Below are 19,115 nucleotides of genomic sequence, written 5' to 3' on the forward strand. Positions count from 1 at the left end.
TTTAGGCTATATAAACTCAAGTCGAGACATATCCTAAGGAAGCCTAATCAGAGCCCTGCAAAAGCATCCAGTCTTTTCATTGAAAGCAAAAATCTTTTGTTAAACAAGAGCATAAAAGACTAAAGGAAATATGGTAGGAAGCACTTTGCGAAGGCAGAAATCAAGAGAGCCTAGAAGGTAACAGACCTCTATCAGATTGAGTGAGGACTGCTAGAAGCAGCCACAGTCCTGTAGATCACAGGAATACGCCTTTTATACCACCTGATTGTTTTAGATATAGATGTTAGGGATTGAACCTGGACAACTCTGTGGCCTCTGAACTTTGATTAAACTTCACTGTTGGAGGTTAGCCCTAACATCACTTGGTTACAATGTGTATTTTCACCAATCGCTGGTGTTTTCTAGAGATCCCTCCTGAGCACATGAAATAAAGGAGACACAGCTGTAACATGTAATTTCAATTATTCTCTGGTAGTTATTGAAAATTGCTCTGAAAATATCCTGAAAACAGTGAAGGGGAAGCTACTCTCCAAGAAAGTTTCAGCTTTTAAAATGGGCAATTGTTAAATGATTTTTCAAATATTTCCACAGCTTTATCCAAAATAACACATGTTGGAGAATAACCTTTAGCCAGGAATAATAACACATTTGATATACTTCTCACCAGAGGTCTTCCTTGTACCCTTGGCAAGGAGCTGTATCTGCTCCCCTTCTCCGCCCAGAAAAAATCGCTTTGCTGCAATAGCCACATTAGAAATTACTACATTTTACGTGACCCAAGTACAATGGTACTTCTAGTTGCATTCCGCTCTTGTTACAGACTTTCAGCTTATGAACACAGCAAACCTGGAAGTGTTTACTTCCAGGTTCACCACGCACAGAAGTGATCTGCACGCTTTGTGCATGCGCAACAGCGCTTGATTGCACCGCACACATGCGTGGAAGAGGCGCTTTAGTCGCGGACTTTTCGGGGTGCGAACGGCACCCTGAAACGGATTAAGTCTGTAGCTAAAGGTACCACTACTTGAAGCATCTGGAGTGAGGGCAAGAAGGAAGGGCAAACGTGCACACCTTTGTGCCACAGGGCAAGGACAGGAAGCTTCTGTGTTTGATCTTGCCACAACAACAGCACCACGTTACACACATATACCTTTCTTAATTTTTTCCCACTCCATTTGATCTGCACAGGCTAATTATACACATGCAGCTATAGTAACCATTGATTTGTGGGAATGAGAGAACTTTTGGGTGGGGGATGGCTGTCTTGCTGTTAGAAATACTGACACCAGCCTTTTTCTTCAGTGTTGGCCCAGGGCAGAAATCGGTGCCTCTATCTCTCACACACACCTTGTTTCCACATTTATTTTTCATGCCTTTAGATGCATATGAAAATATTTCTATGCCTGTAGCATCTCTGTTGCTTAAAGAACAGAAATCTTACACTCCCTGCAACCTTGTTTGAGCACTCATCTTTAAATTCACACTTTTATGTAGCCAAAATTTATTGGGCCATTTTGGATCATTAAAGGTCATATCCCATATGTTTGTGTGAAGCTGGTATATTGGTACCACCTCTGTTGTCTGCTTGGATAAAGCTTGTCTGAGTGGCTGGTAGGATTTCAGTTTTCTTTCTGTCTGCCACCCCCTGCCTTTATTCCCCATTGATTACTTAAGTTATGTAGTCTTGAGAGGGCCAAGTTAAGATGGCTGAATACTGCTGAGGCCCACCAGTCACTAAATGGTGGTGCAGTGAAATAGCACAAAATGGTAGCAGGTGGAAGCAGAGTTTGGCATAATCAGCTGGCAATGACTGAAATAATGTTCCCCTGTCATCTAATCCATCTTTGGAAATCGTTAAATTCTTGCCAAAACACTTTCCTTGTGTCAAGGAGTGCCATAGTTTTTCTTCATAGGCTGCAGGCATTTGTTCTGGACATACTGTGATAATCTCCCAATTTTAATCAAAATTTGAGCCTGATTCTTATTTTTCTCCATCTACTTTATATGAAGTGAAAATGGAGTAAGGTACTGTGAATATTGTCCCTGGAAGAAAAGGACATGGGGGAAGGGGATATCTTGGCCTAGCAACTATACTCTAATAACTTCATTGTCTTTATGGTTTCATGGTTTATAACAGGAGGCACAATTGAGGAAATTTTGGGGTATTTGCAGTCAAAAGACCAAGCCTTGAGTCTTTAGGAGCTACTTTTTCCCCCAAGCAAAATTTAGAAGGAAAGGGAAAATCTTTCCATGCATGTTCTGCACATTTTGCAATATTTTGTATTTCTTCCTTGATGCTCTTGGAAATTATTTCAAAATGTGGCTTTTTTTCCAGGCAGAAATTGAAAGTTAGAGCCCCAAACGCTTATGCCAGCTGGGTACAAAATGTGATTTTGGGGCTATCCTTTAAATGTTTCTTCCAAAATACTTGAGCATATTTTGGAAAGAACCTTTAACCCAAGGTCTGGGGGTTATTTGTCTATGAATATAAATAAATAAATGCAGAGATACTGTTATCCTCAAAAGTTTGCCATGACATATCCAATCACAGAGACCTTACCTCATGGCCTATATATCAAAAGTGTCACGCTTTCAAGCAGCAGAGCCCTTTTATGTATGACTTCTGAATCATTCCAGACAAAGCAAAAGAACATAAACATTAGATTTCTATAGAACTATTCAGGCCTATAGACGAAAAAAGCATTAAATAGCACTCTTACATTTTGACACCCAATATGATATACCCATTGATTTCTTCCTAAAGAAAGAAGTCTCTTAACAGGTATTGGCTGATTACTAATGAGCATTCACGGTTATGCTGCTTTTCAGGTAAAAGGCACTCAAAGTGAACAACTTATTAAAATACAATAAAAGCAATAGTAAGGCTAATATGAACAATCAAAATAAATAAATGAACAATATGAATACAACCGAAAGCAGAACAAAAACAACTGCCATGTTGTTGTTGCCATGACTTATCAGCAAAGGGAGGGAGATACTGTTTTACTACCACCAGCTGTTTGGACCTCCATTCTCCTCCTCCTGCTTGGCTTTTGTGGGTGATGTTACTGCCAAGCCAACCTCCATTGCGTGTAAAGAAGGAGGGTGCCTTGATGGGCTTCAGTATGTCCTGCCATAAACCTTATTTAGAACAGAGTCGGGTCAATGCTACCATCGTCATAGAAGAGCATGTGGCATTGTTAACATCTAGACTGGTAATGTCTACTTTCATGTTAAGATTTATTTATTTTTTAAGCTTATAACTTAAGTCCCATTCACAAATTCCTCACCATGTATTCTTCTGGCCCCACCCCAAACACTGCTGTGCCTGTAAGTTCTTGGCCCTCCTTGCCTCAGCATCTTTGATGACGGGTCTCAAGGGCAGCCTGCACATGTTCAGCTGAATATGTATAGACTCCTCTTTCAGAGGAGAAGAAGCAGAGGTCAGGAGGGAGGAGCCTGTGGATGTGGACATAACCCCCCCCCCCGCATGTTTTGTGAAGGAAGTCTAGAGTGGTACTCTGTCACACAAGATTCTTTTCCTGTATTATTACCTCACATATGACTTCACAATGGCTATGTTCTATACCCACTGGAGGAGGCACTCAGCATTCTTTGGTTACTTATTAAACTGGTGGGGGGGTTGTTGGGGGGGAGCTGCGCTCTTAGATCCTCTCCCCCCCCCATTTTAATTTTGGAAACCTTCTGCAAACTTTGGTATTTCCTGAGCAAGTTGATACTTCCCTCTTCTTTCTCAGTGCCCCCATTTGGGTTACGTAGCTGTTGCCACTCAGCACCTGAGTTTGGTACTAGAGGGGGTGGTTTAATCATCAGAACAAGCGAGAGGATCGTCTCACACATTTGTAACATACCCTTTTGCCTATTGCGACAGTCTGTTTTCCTTGTCACACAGGAGAAACTAAAAATTAGGGAATCATGGTGTTATGTACTGAGTTGAATAGGATCCAAAATGCAGCAGTCTGATTGGTCCTAGAACAATAGGATCCAAAATGCAGCAGTCTGATTGGTCCTAAAACAATAGGATTCAGAATGCAGCAGTCTGATTGGTCCTAGAACAATGCAGCAGTATGATTGGTCCGCAGGAGCCACCCAATCCAGCTCCAGATGGAAGTGAATCCACAACCTGATTGGCCTACAGGAGAATTCTGGAATTAGCCAATCACGTGCAGCCCATTGTGTAAATAATGTATATAAAGCAGATACTGTGGGGGAACTTTCATCCCTCCTCACCACTATGAGCTGAATAAAGAGCATGAAATCCACTCTCGACTCTGAGTATATTTCACATGGTTTGATTTCAGTTTGTAACTGCCAAAGTAGACTCGTGAGAACAAAAAGGAGCTCTTCCCCTGGCCCTCCATGATTCTTCCAACTTCTGTATTCAAATTAATTGAAGAATACATGTAAAGCCATGTACTGCCACAGGAGCATAGCCATTAGCCTGCAAGATAGGCCCGTAACATGCTTTGCTGAGCACTCAGGGAGAAATGGCAGATATATATATGGTCAATGAAGAATATCATTGCATTGCTATTTCCCTCCATGTTTCTATAGAATTTCCCAGGAGCCTTCCAAAAAACAAACAAAGGAAAATAAGCTAATTTAGTTCACCCTGAACTAGGGACCTGGGATATTGTATAGGCCAGGGGTGGCTCTTTTGGTGCTCTCCAGATGTTGTTTAACTATAGTTCCCATCATCCCTGACCATTAGCCATTCTGTCTGGGAGTGATGGGAGTTGTAGTGCAACAACATCTGGAGGGCAGCCCATTGGCAGAGGAGAGGCAAAGGGTTTCAGAAAAAAAAGTGCTGTCCTGGTCCACTCTTGTGCTCCTGTTCAATTTCTTTGTCTTTTAAAAATCCTAGATGTGGATTACAGTTTGTCTGGATGCCATTTTTAACCCCTTGACAGAGTGAGCAAGCGTGTGAGGAATGACAATATAGTATGCTTGGATTATCTGAAGGCTTTGTGTTGATGAAAATCAATCATCCCTGGCTTAGGAGAATGAAATAATCATTTGGCAGCACATCAGCCGTTTGTGATGACATCCAGTGTGTACAAGATGTGAAATCAAAGTCTAGGGATAAATGGTCCATTTCGACTGTGGGGAAGGTTAAATAGTGAGCTCCCAAAGGACTTTCACATTTTTTAAAGAAGTGAAAAAAGTCTTTAGTGTAGTGCCAAGATTTGCACACATGAATTATTCAATCCAATCAATTCCTCTTCCTATTGTGAAGTGTTACAAAAGAATCTTGCAAAATTAGGTGAACAGATTAGGGGGGGGAATCATACTTATATATGCCAAATAATATAAGTGCAGTTGATACTGAGCAGCAGACACAGTTAGTTGCTTTTAATTTTCTTTTTAAAAAATCAATCCCATTCACTGCTATAGTAGAGTGCTGAGAGTTTTTAGGAGAGCCCTATTCTCACAGAGCTACAGTTGCCAGAATTGTTTAATAATTAGTCCCTCTTCCCAGAATTGGAGTTGGAATAAACTGGAAATGGAATAAAATGCCATGATAATACAGCCACATTTTTGCATTTTTCCATACTTCCACATCAGTTTACACTGAAACCAGGAATAATAATAATAATAATAATAATAATAATAATAATAATAATAATAATAATTTATTTATACCCTGCCCATCTGGCTGGGCTTCCCCAGCCACTCTGGGCGGCTTCCAACAAAATATTAAAATACAGTAATCCACCAAACATTAAAAGCTTCCCTAAACAGGGCTGCCTTCAGATGTCTTCTAAAAGTCTGGTAGTTGTTGTTCTCTTTGACATCTGGTAGGAGGGTTTCCACAGGGCAGGTGCCACCACCAAGAAGGCCCTCTGCCTGATTCCCTGTAACTTGGCTTCTCGCAGTGAGGGAACTGCCAGAAGGCCCTTAGCGTTGGACCTCAGTGTCAGGCTAAACGATGGGGGTGGAGACGCTCCTTCAGGTATACTGGACCGAGGCCATTTAGGGCTTTAAAGGTTAGCACCAACACGTTGAATTGCACTTTGAAACGTACTGGGAGCCAATGTAGGTCTTTCAAGACTGGTGTTATATGGTCTTGGCAGCTGCTCCCAGTCACCAGTCTAGCTGCCTCATTCTGGATTAGTTGTAGTTTCTGGGCCACCTTCAAAGGTAGCCCCACATAGAATGAATTGCAGTAGTCCAAGAGAGAGATAACTAGAGCATGCACCACTCTGGCAAGACAGTCTGCAGGCAGGTAGGGTCTCAGCCTGCATACCAGATGGAGCTGGTAAACAGCTGCGCTGGACACAAAATTGACCTGTGCCTCCATGGACAGCTGCGAGTCCAAAATGACTCCCATGCTGTGCACCTGGTCCTTCAGGGGCACAGTTACCCCATTCAGGACCAGGGAGTCCTCCACACCTGTTCACCTCCTGTCCCCCCAAAACAATACTTCTGTCTTGTCAGGATTCAACCTCAATCTGTTAGCCGCCATCCATGCTCCACCTGCCTCCAAACACTCACACAGGACTTCACCACCATCACTGGTTCTGATTTGAAAGAGAGGTAGAGCTGGGTATCATCCGCATATTGATGAACACCCAGCCCAAACCCCCTGATGATCTCTCCCAGCGACTGCATATAGATGTTGAAAAGCATGGGGGAGAGGACAGAACCCTGAGGCACCCCACAAGTGAGAGCCCAGGGGTATGAACACTCATCCCTCACCACCACTTTCTGAACATGGTCCAGGAGGAAGGAGCAGAACCACTGTATTACAGTGCCCCCAGCTCCCAGCCCCCTAGACGGTCCAGAAGGATGTTATGGTCAATGGTGTGAAAGACCTCTGAGAGATCCAGCAGAACTAGGAAACAGCTCTCACTTTTGTCCTTAGCCCGCCGGAGATCATCGACCAGTGTGACCAAGGCAGATTCAGTCCCATGATGAGGCCTGAATCCCGATTGGAAGGGATCCAAATAGAAGAAAAATGCTTTTCATTTTCCCTGTATTAATGTGACTTCCATTAGCAATGGATCACTTTGAGAGCTGGTGTTAAACTGCAGAAGGTGATAAGACAAAATTAGCTTGACATCCTTTGGGAGAAAAATGATTCCTTCAACTTAGGTTCTTATTAAGCTTATTCTTCTCTATTTGGCAGAAATGAAAAAGAATGCCTAATTTTCATCTCATTCTTTGACGGAAGGTTTATTATTCTGTTCTAATAGAGAATGTGTTCTCTGAAGTGCAAATGACTTAATACTTTTCCTATTGATGAGAAACGTCTGGATACTTTTGCATATGAGCTGTGTGGCACTATTATACTGAAATCAAGATTTTATTGTATCATTCTTCTAGGTTTGCTATCACATACTCAAGTTTGTCAGCCAATCTGGTTTTTCTTTTTTTCTTCTTAGTTCCCCAGAAAATTTGAGTATTTGATGACACAGCATACACATTAAAATGATTTCACTTGCCACTTTGAGATGTGAATTGAGACCAAGTTCTCTGCTGGTATAATACATACTAAGGGACAATTATTTAATCTTATAGCAAACTGCTGTTCAATTCTATTTTTTTTTAAAGCACTCTATAAAGTGCTGTAATTCATGTACTTAGCTTAAAGAGTTCAAATAGCACTGCAGACTTGACTGGTATTGCTGCTGTGCTTGTCATGAACTGTTTTCATAAGTGTTCAGGACACGAGGGCCTTTGTTTAAACTGATTGTTGAAGATTACCCTGAAGAATCGAACTGCAGGTCAACCTTTTATTATTACTGTTCTATATTTACGACCTAGGAGTGAAATCTGTAGTATCTCCTCTAATTTATTTTAAGAACTTCACTCTGCTTCTCTGCAAGAAGCGAGGTTTATGCTGCAATCCTATGTCCATTTAATTGGGACTTCTGAGTAGAGACTTATAGGCAGGGCTTTCTTTCAGCTGGAACTTGGTGGAACTCAGTTCCGGCACCTTTCAGGTGGGTGCCATTGCCATTCTAAGAGAATGAGGGAGATGCTAACAGTGAGTTCCGGCACCTCTTTTTCTAAAATTGCACCTCTGCATAAAAGAAGGAATTTCAGCAAGTGTAGTTCCCATGTCACCAACTGAAATTCTGCTCCTCTATACAACAGGGACATATTGCAGTCTCCTATGCACACCCATCTGTGAGTATGTCCCATTGAGCCCATATGGGGCTTACTTCTATTTATAGGATTGTGCAGTTACACATTAAAATTGTGTGTGCTTGTGCATTCATCAACCTTTGTTATTGACTCAAAAATGACAAATATATGCACTGTTATTATTCTGTACCTAGATATTATTCTTGAACACACACACACAGAGCAGGTGGTGAAACTGTAAGTCCCCAGTTGTTGTTGGGCTACAGTTTATATCATCCCTGATATTTTGTTATGTTGACTGGAGCTGATGGGAGTTTAAGCCTGACAACATCTGGAGAGCAGCAAGTTCCCTACTCTGATTAGAAATACACCAAAATAGAACTATGTTAAAACACAGTTGTAACAAATGGTGCCAGCAAAATATATATATATATATATATATATATATATATATATATATATATATATATGCTTTCGTAGATTTTCACGGGTACAGGAATGCAGGTTTTGGTGTCCTCGGGTGTCTTCCCGTGTAAAAGTTGGGGTGTCTAGGCGACGTTTCGACGAGGTCTCACTCGTCATCTTCAGGCTGGTGCTTTCGGCTTCTTGTTACTGGAACAGAGCAGGATCTCAGTGTTTGAGTTCCTATAAATACTGTTGAGGGGGTGTGGTGTATAGCCTCCAATGTTCTGGGCAGAGAGGAAGTTCCCAGGCTAGTGTGCCTTTTCTTCTTTTGTTCCTTAATTACTTGAGGGATATCTTGGGTGATTTCTTGAGTGATATCCTGAGTACCACTTAGGTGGGTCATTAGGTGTGGATTAGTTGCTAAAGTCTTTGTGTCTTGACCTCTTGAACTTTGTGAAGAGTTTTTCTGAGAAGATGGCTGTGCTGCACTTAGTTGTGCTTTGGCTTGGCTTCGTGTATATACAGACAGCAGCATGAAGCTAAAGGTTAGCAACAATAGTTTTGAAACAGTATAGGGCAGTCCAATGCAAAAGAGGACAGAGCTCATGAACTTTTAATAATTGTGTATAAAAGGGACCCTGAGCAGTACTGGGAGTGCATAGGTCAAATAATTTATAATTTATGGTCAAATAATGTTGAACGGAATGTCCACCAAATGAGCAATTACATAATGACTTTTTGAATCTTCCTGCCTCATACATACAGAAAATTGAACTGAAATCTTGCATAATGCCCCCTTACATTTGGCAGATTGCCAACCAAAGCTGCATACAGTGGCTTATACACCAAACTGTTGGCATTTTAGGATGAGATTCAATCACATATCAGTAAATTCAGGTTGTGCAATTATAGCTGATTGGGAGGTCTTACACCACAAACTTCACTTCCCAAAAAGTTAGTCTTTTTTGCAATAAGGAAACTGATGGGGCGATATACAGGAAAATGTGGGATAACACTTGCTTTGACACAACCTCTTCTAATGAATGTGCAATAAACAATGGAACTGGAAGCAAGCTTTGTAAACATCCTGGATAGAAGGCTGCCTGGGTTCATGTATAAGTCATTCTTAGGAAGAGTGAGAAAGAAATGTTATCAGTCAATAGGCATGCCATATGTCAGGAAAATTCCTTACACATCCCAGTTTTCGCGTGTAAAAATGGCGTTGGGGGAATTTTGCCGAATTGGCAAAATGTCATGGAAAACCTGGATGTATGGCAGCGCAATGGAAAAAGCAGCGGAAACAGCTCAAAAAGCTTAAAATCACTACTCAACAATTTGGTGGCTCTTCCTCAAAAATGCTCAACCTGCAGTGTCAGGAATTTTACTTTTTGAAATATGGCAACTCAATATCAGTCAATCAACAATCCATCCGTCAGTCAGATAATATAAGAGGCAGATGTGAAGGGACCCCATTCCACCCCTACATGTGTCAGAGCACTGCCAGGTCTAAACTGCAACAGGATGGGTTGTTCCCTCATGGCAGGCCTTGAACCCTTACATTAGATCTTAAGTGGCAATTCAAAATGCCTTTTAAGGTGTCTCATATAGTATCATAGAACTGTGCAATTGGAAAGGACACAATGTTCATCTAGTCCAAACCTGCTGCAGTGCAGAAATCTCAACTAAAGCATCCATGACAGATGGCCATCCAACCTCTGCTGAAAAACCTCCAATATGTAGGAACAATATTTGAATGGATTATTTAAAAAAAGAAAGGTGCCAAAGATTTAGCAAAGTTAATCAAATGAGTCAGTCTGGTTTTTTTTTTTTTAAAAAAAACAACAACTATGCACACATAACCCAAGGATCTATATTTTCATCCATGAAAGTCAATGGCCCATTTCCAAATTATTTCTCTGAAGCTGATTGGGCCCTTCAGCATTACTCAGTTGCCTGTCTGCCTTTAATGGAAAAAATAACCTCCTGTTGCTAGATCCAGAAGCTGATTTCCCTTAATCTGTCTGTTTTTGTGGGGTCGTGCTGACTGCATGGTAATAGCCAATCTTCAGCCTTCACATCTGGCTGTGGCTGGTATAGAAAACTAATGACTCCGAGCAGTAAAACTTGTCTGAGTTTCAAAACAGGTTTGTCATGGGGGGCTGATATTTGGAAAACAAGAGCTCCAATGCTACCTCCTGAGCACTGGAACTAATTGTGTGGTTCTTTGGTTCAGGGGCTTTATTCTTCTATGCTTTTGGATAGTAAAGGTGATTTCTTTGTTGTAAAAAAGGGTTCTTTTAAATGCCCTGTAGGAATCCTATTATTCACAGCCAGCCCTTGCCAGAGTTCACTCCTTGCCTATTAGCTGAGCTCTACCCCTGAAATGTAGTGTGTATTCGGGGTGGCAGTTTAACATTCGTATATTGCTTTCAAAGGAGAAATGACTCCTGTGGAAGCACTTTTTACCAAAAGATGACACATTCCATGCTAGGAGTTGTTTGCCAATGATGCTTCTGCAGTGGTGACGTGTCCTGAGCTTAGTCAAAAGTAAAGTTGTCTAAATATATGCTAAGACACCCAAATACATGGCATTTGAAAATTAGATAATTACCCATGCTTTAGGCTATGAACCCATACAAAGCGGGTGGGGAAACTGAGGGAAAGGCAGAACATCACAGCACCTTCCTCAAAGTATAAATGGAAATATTTGCCATAGCAAGTGGCTCTGGCCCTTCAAAGATTATAATCAGTCACAGCTGGGGTTGCCCATAGCCAGGGCTAGTGGGAGATGTCAGAGACAAGCTGAGTCACCTCTGATTTACTTTCATACATTTTTCACTGCCCAGTCCTATATAATCTATGCTTAGAGGGCCTATTGTGAACTCCTCAATTGTTGCTAAGTAACGGCAGAGTTTGTGCCCCCCCTTTTTTGCACAGCAGCAACCAACAGCAAACAGAACAGGATAATGAACTGTTTCAATGATATTTCTTCATCAGCTGGCAGTAGTATAAAGGAATAAAAATGAAATACCTTACATTAGATACAGTACAATAATTGAAAGGACATGCCTGCATATTCACTACCAAATTATGATACATTAATTATTACATTACCAAGTTAATAGTCCCCAAAGGTACATAAAGTGATCGTGAATCAATTCTCACTCAAAAGTGTAGTAGGCTGATCCTGTTAACAGAAACCTGGTAGTATCATAAAGGCTGCCAGCAGGTGCAATGAATAAGGTAAAACCACAAGGAATTTTAAAGGTACAAATCCGGAACGTACAAACAGCAGCCATCTTCCCAAGAAGCTTAAACAAAATGAAGGCTATCCACAGGTAATAGAATTGTACAATATCCAGAGAATACAAACAACAGCCATCTTACCAGAAAAAATAATGAACAATTTTTAAACAAAACAGTTATAATCTAGTTCGGTATTCAAATGCCCAGGGTGCAGTGATTTAAACAGGTAAATTAATCTGGTTTCTTGTTGGTGCAATAATTTGATATAATTTTTCCTCCTCCCAGGTGTTCCCAGACTCACCCATAGGACTGTGTAGAGAAGATCTGTGTCCGAGTGATGATGTTTTACAAAGTGCTCAACCAAAGGAGCCTCCATAAATCGATTCCTAATGTGGGATCGATGCTCCCCTATACGGTGGTACCTCTGGATGCGAACGGGATCTGTTCCGGAGCCCTGTTTGCATCCTCAGTAGAACGTAACACGAGACTGTGCGTGTTACCATTTCTGCGCATGCGCGTGATGTCATTTTGAGCGTTTGCGCATGCATGAGTGGCGAAACCCGGAAGTAACGCACACTGTTACTTCCGGGTTGCCATGGAGCATAACCTGAAAACGCTCAACTGAAGCACATTTATCCCGAGGTATGACTGTACAGCCCATGTGGTGGATCCAATGTAAAATAAATTACAAGGGCATCTTATTAAGTACACCACACCTTTGGTCTGACATTACTAAAATTATGGATGGTGAATCTGAAGTTAGAATGAGCATCATAGATCTCTTTCATCTGTAACATGAAAGGACAGGAAACACATCTGCTTACAGCACCACCCAGCTCCAGTTCATTCTCAACCAAACTTTGATATAGATATGAACTGTGGAAAGGCTTTCTGCCTCAACTTCAGTGTTTCTTTGTGGTTACATACCATTCTAAGTGTTCCTGTTGATGGAATATTTATTTGACTTCTATTAGTTCGTGACTTCTTGCACGTATTATATGGCTTTTGTTTATGAATTAAGAAGCAATTGATAGTGTTTCATAAATATTGCCAATACAGTGGTACCTTAAGTTACAAACACCTTGGGTTACAAACACTTTGGGTTACAGACTTCGCTAACCTGGAAGTAGTACCTTGGGTTAAGAACTTTGCCCCAAGATGAGAACAGAAATCGTGCGCTGGTGGTGCAGCAGCAGCGGGAGGCCCCATTAGCTAAAATGGTTCCTCAGGTTAAGAACAGTTTCAGGTTAAGAACGGACCTCCAGAACAAATTAAGTTCGTAACCAGAGGTACCACTGTATATTATTAGCCCACGTGTTGCCTTTTATTCATCAAAGTAACAACAGAGGTCAAGAATACTGGTAGCTGGACCTGATCCAGGCCTGGCCATCGAGACACCCACCCCACTGTTTCTCATTTACATTCTGCAGTTACACTGTGGAAGGGCCTTTAAAATGCCTTAGGGGCAACCAATATAAAATCTTCAATTTTTGAAATATTTCAGAAAGGGAGGCAATATAATCTATTATTCACCTGCGGGTTCACTAGAACTTGATAAAAAGCATATCTTGCTGAAGTCTACATTGTAGTAGACTTGGAACAAGGATTGAACAGTTAGCTGCTGGGTGTTCTGCTGCTGTTGGTACATGAAACAATATTCCCATATGTCTTAAGATACTTGAAAAGTATGGCTGTGTTTCTGGCTGACTAGTTGGTGGACAGTTTGATATATAGATGTAACAGCTGAGCTATAGATCACCTTCCACCAGATCATTCCTTCTTTCCCCACCTGAGTCATTATTAGTTAGAGTTGTAGTTTTCTCTAGTTTGGGAATGGGGAACCTATAGCCCTCCAGATGAACCCAGCGGTACTTATGTCTGAGTAAATATGCATAGGATTGCACTGTTACGCACTGAAACAGAAATGGTGAAAGTGTGAGCCTCCAGATCTTGTTTTACTGCAGTTCCCATAATCCCTTGCCATTGGTCATACAGGTTGGGGTTGATGGGAGTTGGAACCAACAACATCAGGAAAGCTACAAGTTCCCTATCGCTGCTCTAGTTTTCCCATGGAGGCCTAATGACATAGCACTGTTGGTTGTGGTTCGAGGACCCGACCCCCGCAATGTGAAATGAATACACAAGGACACGTGATATAAGGTTAATGGGCAAGGAAAGGCCACAACTTTATTGATTACAGCAGTGAAAAGGTATTGGCTTAGGCATTGGATCTCTAAAACAAGTGGGTTTATTCACCAGTAGGTGGAGCCTGTTGATGCCGATCCAACTATAGGCTCACCCCTGATGTCACCGAGGGTCGTGCCATGGCCTCCCGCCAAGCAGGCATCGGACGGAATACACGACCGCCAGATTCCTTTAACAGAATACCCAAAAATTGAAGGCATAGGCGATGGCCACACCTAGCCCTTCGACACACCACAACACATTATTCCAATGCCTAACCTACCCACCAATACCACAAAAGTTGTGACGATTGCTACGAGGTAGGCGAAAAAACCAAAAAGCCTAATGCCAAATGGAAAAACTCCTACTAGGCCCTCCGGACAACCAGGGCGACCAACCTAAGGTCCATAGCAAGGCCAATGCCCTAAGCCCTAACTCAAAGGGAGTGGAGGGTGGGTGACTCGCGACGAGACGACGGCGAAGAATGAGGCAGGGGAAAGGCTGGCGCTGCAGCAAAAAGCTGCTGAGCACGCCCCATCGGAGGCACCTGGTTGGGTGCCTGCCGAGGGGCGTGGGCACCAGCCAGGAGAGGTGGAGGCAGGGGGCTAACACCCCCTGCTAGGGGCGGTGCTCGGGCTCCCGCCCACAACCACTCCCCTCTCTTCCAGGGAGGAGAGTCTTTACATAATACAGAGAATTGTTTTATTCATTCATCATTATCACTCTTTCTAAAATGGGTCTTGTGTGCATGGAAGGGTCTCTAAGATGGTTTTCTAGGTGACCAGTTTAGAAATGACATAATGTTAGTTGTGATGCCCTTATTGTCAGGATTACTCTGTTTTCTACTGCTCACGTTGCCTTTCTCTATTAAGATACGGACAGAATATAATCTTGTTTTCAGCTTTTATTGTACCATGACTAGGTCTATACAAAAATAAAGCACCGCAGTGTCTCTGGATACAGCAAAAGGGATACTGAAGTTATTAATTAAGCTAAGCTGAGCTGTAAGGGAATAAACAAATTGTGGAGAAGAATTTATAAATGGGTAAGATTATGGGAGTTAAACAAGAAAAAGTAAAAAAAAACAATTAGAGAACCACCCCAACCCTCCTGATCTGTGCTTAAAAGAATACATTGTCTACTGTGCTAAAAGACTTTGTGCATAATGGGAAACAGTGTTTCCTGTAGGGGGCTTATTTCTAGGCTGCAGATAAGAAAATATGGAGAAACACAGAACAAACAAAGTACCTGCATTGTACATGAAGAGTTCGAAGGAAACTTCAGGTAGTGCTTTGTAATTCTCTGCAGGTGAGAGAATGTGAACTGAAAGTACTGCCCAGTGAAACAAATAATGCTTTCAAAAATCCTTGTTATGGAGCAGTGAAGCTGTGCTAGGTGTATAAGACCATGAGAACTGTACTTCATTGTGGCTGCAACCAAGAGGGGCTAGGAGCACAGCTGGATGGATTGCTATTTTGCTTCAGTGCACTTTTCATAATACCAGTTACATCTAAAAAGATGTATAAAGAAAGGATTCCCATTGTGCTATGTCCTCATCTACCAGGCATGAATGACATATGTGCTGAGGGATATGTTCTGCCTGCCTGTTAGCTACTAAGCTAGCTTTAAGGTCTTGTTAATTATGTATTAATGTAGGCTTGGGGAGTCAGGCTGCATGATGCCCTGAGCCCTGTCAAATTCTTGGGTTCCTGTATCTGTGGCGGGTAGAAGGTATGAGAGTAAGCTTGCTAAATCAGTCCCTTTGTCTAGCTAATGGTTGTGGCCAGCACCATGATAAACATCAGAATGAACTCGACTGCAAGAGCTACAACTAAGTGATGGTGCTGTCTGGGCAAATGAGTGTGTCTTCCCCGCTCCTCATCTGGCTGGTAGGTGAAGAACAATAGGAGTGCCATTGTGTATGAGCTGAGCTGGAAAAACAAGTTGAAGCTAGAGAGCCACACACATGTTTGCTCTATGCTGGGCCCTGGGGTTCCTAACGGGGAAGCAAGATCTGTTGAGCTAGTAATGCCGTGAGCCCCTCCACCTTCGGCTCAGGTTGCATATATGTGTAAATAAACCATATAGCCTAACACACCACAGTCTCCACATAGGAAACTGAACCCTGGGCAAGTGCCTGGAACCCCTGGAGTCTCTCACCACTCTGAGATTGGGCTAGCGTGTAACAATGCAAAGCCTGAAACAAATTTGGAACAGGTTATCTGAAAGACTGATCAACAAATGGAACGCAGTGAGTTTTTCCACAAACCAGGTGATTATCAGTTTATGGTCACATGGATGGGGCTTTTTCATTGGTGGTACTGGTGTGATGGAATGCACTCCTTGCTGAAATATGATCTCATTTGTTTTGGCATCTCACTGGCTTTTGATGATGCAACTATTTGCATAGGCCTTCTACTGTAATCCTAATCTCCTCTTTTAACTGCTGTGTTTTAATGGGATTGTTTTATTGTATATTCTAATTGTGGGTGTTTATTTCAATGTTTGCTTTTTATATTATGTAAACCTCTTAGAAGCCTATTTTGGCATTAAGTGGCAATAGAACAAACAAACAAACAAACAAACAAACAACAAACAAAAGGTGGAGGCAATTTGTTCTCAGTCAGTCAGTTTATTAATGCTTGGGCCATAAGCCATTCACGTATAAGATAAATAAATACAATACAAAACCCAGTACTGCATAAAATCACATTGCTGCCTAGAGTCATATATAAAATCTACATCTCTGAAATACTACATAAATTTGTTCTGCTCCCAAAGCTGTGGGCGTAACTATTGCCATTCTACAAAGACACTCCAAGGAGCAGAGATTTTCTTTTTTGGCCATTGTATGTGGAAGTGGTTACATTTTTCATAGGAAGGATCCCAATGGCTGGTGAAGGCAAAGAGCATGGCATTTCTAAAACTGGTAATTAAATCCACTCTTTCTTTAAACTTCAGGCTATATAGTTCATGCTCTCTGGAACCACTTTTAATATAATGGCAGGGCCATTTTCCTCTCTAAATTGCTTCTGATTAGCAAGTCATTTTTATATTTCTTAACCTTTAATGTCTTGATATTAATATTCTCCTTTAATAGTTCTTATTTTAAAGAAAGAGAACTTGCTAGGAAATTGAGAGTGTTCACAGCATCCCCACCTTTAAGAGAGACAGCTGGCCTGCATGACCCTTGATATGGTGTTTTACCATGTGGCCTTTTCTACCTCCATCAATGATTCCGCATATGTACAAAAGTAAGACGTATTTCTGTCTTTAAGCGAAAGTCAAAGTGCATCAGGACAATAACTGGGGAACCTAGGTGGGGCTATAGTGCAGACTCAGTAGCTGAAGATAGGAGACTTACAGTCCACAGTCTATTAAAGAAACAGGAGGATTACAGGAAAAGATCATCTCATCCCCTGCATAGCCAACCAATCGCTGTGCTCTGTGGGAGAGGGCATCCTGCAGACGCCATCCTGTCAGGAGGTCCATTCTGCACATTGCCAGAATCAGGTCTTTAGTGTGACAGCACTATCAGACAGGTGGTTTATTGATTGTCCTTTGCCTGTCGAGTATGTTCCTCTTTCAACAAGCTTTCTCAGTGGAGACTTTTATTCCAGCTGGTAACTCTCTCTCTCTCTCTCTCTCTCTCTCTCTCTCTCTCTCTCTCTCTCTCTCTCTCTCTCTCTCTCTCTCTCTCTCATTGTGTGTGTATGCGTGTGTTGCTTTTATATACAGTATGCAGTTGTTCTGTGCATGCTTTTATTGTATTGTAAAACACTTTGGGATGCCTCATGGGAAGTGATTCATTCATGAAATAAATAAGAATAAAATAACATTCGAATGAGATATCCAGTAACTTGGGTTAATCTTTAGAGGAGGTTTAGGATGGAGGAAAATGCTAAATGAGAGGGTATGATGTACATAGGTTTTGGATTGATGGAAGAGGAGGAGGAGGACTGATATCTTAAAAGGACATGGGAGAGTGGTAGTTTGTTAAGAGTTCTGACCCACAGAGCTACAATCCCCAGCACCCTTAACAAACTACAGTTCCCAGGATTTTCCATGACTGGAGAATCACCACAGAGAGTGATAAAGTAGTGCTTCAAATGTATGGTGTGGACGTGACCTTAGTTCTGTGGCGTCCCACTCACTCCCACATGTAAACAGTTACAGAACAAGATAGCTTCTTTTCAGCAGATGGCAATACCCAGCCAGCTTTTTTATAGTGTGCTGTCCAAGGTCCTGATAGACTCTACCATGTCTAAGCCAGGCTCTAGCATACCTGCTTTGGGGTTGGGGTTCAGTCCCCAGTTATGCCTTCTGTGGATGGAGGAAGAATTGAAAAGAGAAGAAACTTTTGTGAGAAGAAACTGTGACTTTTGAAAGATACTTTGTGAACCCCTATTGGCATTTCAACAGCTTATTTGTTTCTTTATTATAAAGTAGTCACCTAGCAGGGATAAGTGATGTTGCATGTATCCCTATAAGTGGTGTGTGGTCATGATATTTATTCCTTTCCCCTCCCACCATGAGTTTCTTATTTTCAGTTTCAAGTTTGCTGGATTAGAGTGTTGTGGGCTTAGTCCTTCTCACCATCTTGGAGCTGGTTGGCTGTCATTGGTGGAGGGGTGGACCCAAGTCCCAGGTTTATCTGTTGACTGGAATAGACACATGGCAACCATTCTTGTTGCAAGTATCCAACTGGAAACCAACACCATCTACATAGGGTTAGTCAATGTGGTGCCCTCCAGCAGTTGGTGGGTTACAGCTCACACCATCCCAAGCCACTTTGACTGGGGTTGATGGCAGCTGAAGTCCAGCAACATCTGGAGCGCATTGCAATGGCTGTTCCTAACACAGAACACAAAGAGTTGGTTTCTTACACTTAGGAATAATATAATAAAAAAAATCAAGATGCTACACATGCATTCCCCTTAAAAAAATTCACTGAGAACAGGTGCAGAGGCTAATGAGCTCTGGTTCAAATTAAGCCTTGTACAGTAAGTCCATATCTCCCCCTCAGAGGAAATCAGTGATAGTCTTTTGCTGCAAAAAAAGGAACCTCGCTGCTTCTAAAGAATTTTCAGTAAAATGCCAGGTCATATTTCAGTCCGTTTAATATTTGGAAGATTAAATGGAGGCAAAATATTAAAAATAGCATGGGA

The 19,115-nt window shown here is 41.8% G+C and overlaps 1 long non-coding RNA gene across 1 annotated transcript in view; it reads right to left on the bottom strand.

Moving 5' to 3' along the window:
• LOC309374455 overlaps positions 1-19,115 on the bottom strand; it is a 538,694-nt gene that overhangs the window by 49,200 nt on the left and 470,379 nt on the right. The gene's annotated exons all lie outside the window — the stretch shown is intronic.

This window comes from Podarcis melisellensis, assembly GCF_964234715.1.
Source record: "Podarcis melisellensis genome assembly, chromosome: 7".
NCBI lineage: Eukaryota > Metazoa > Chordata > Lepidosauria > Squamata > Lacertidae > Podarcis > Podarcis melisellensis.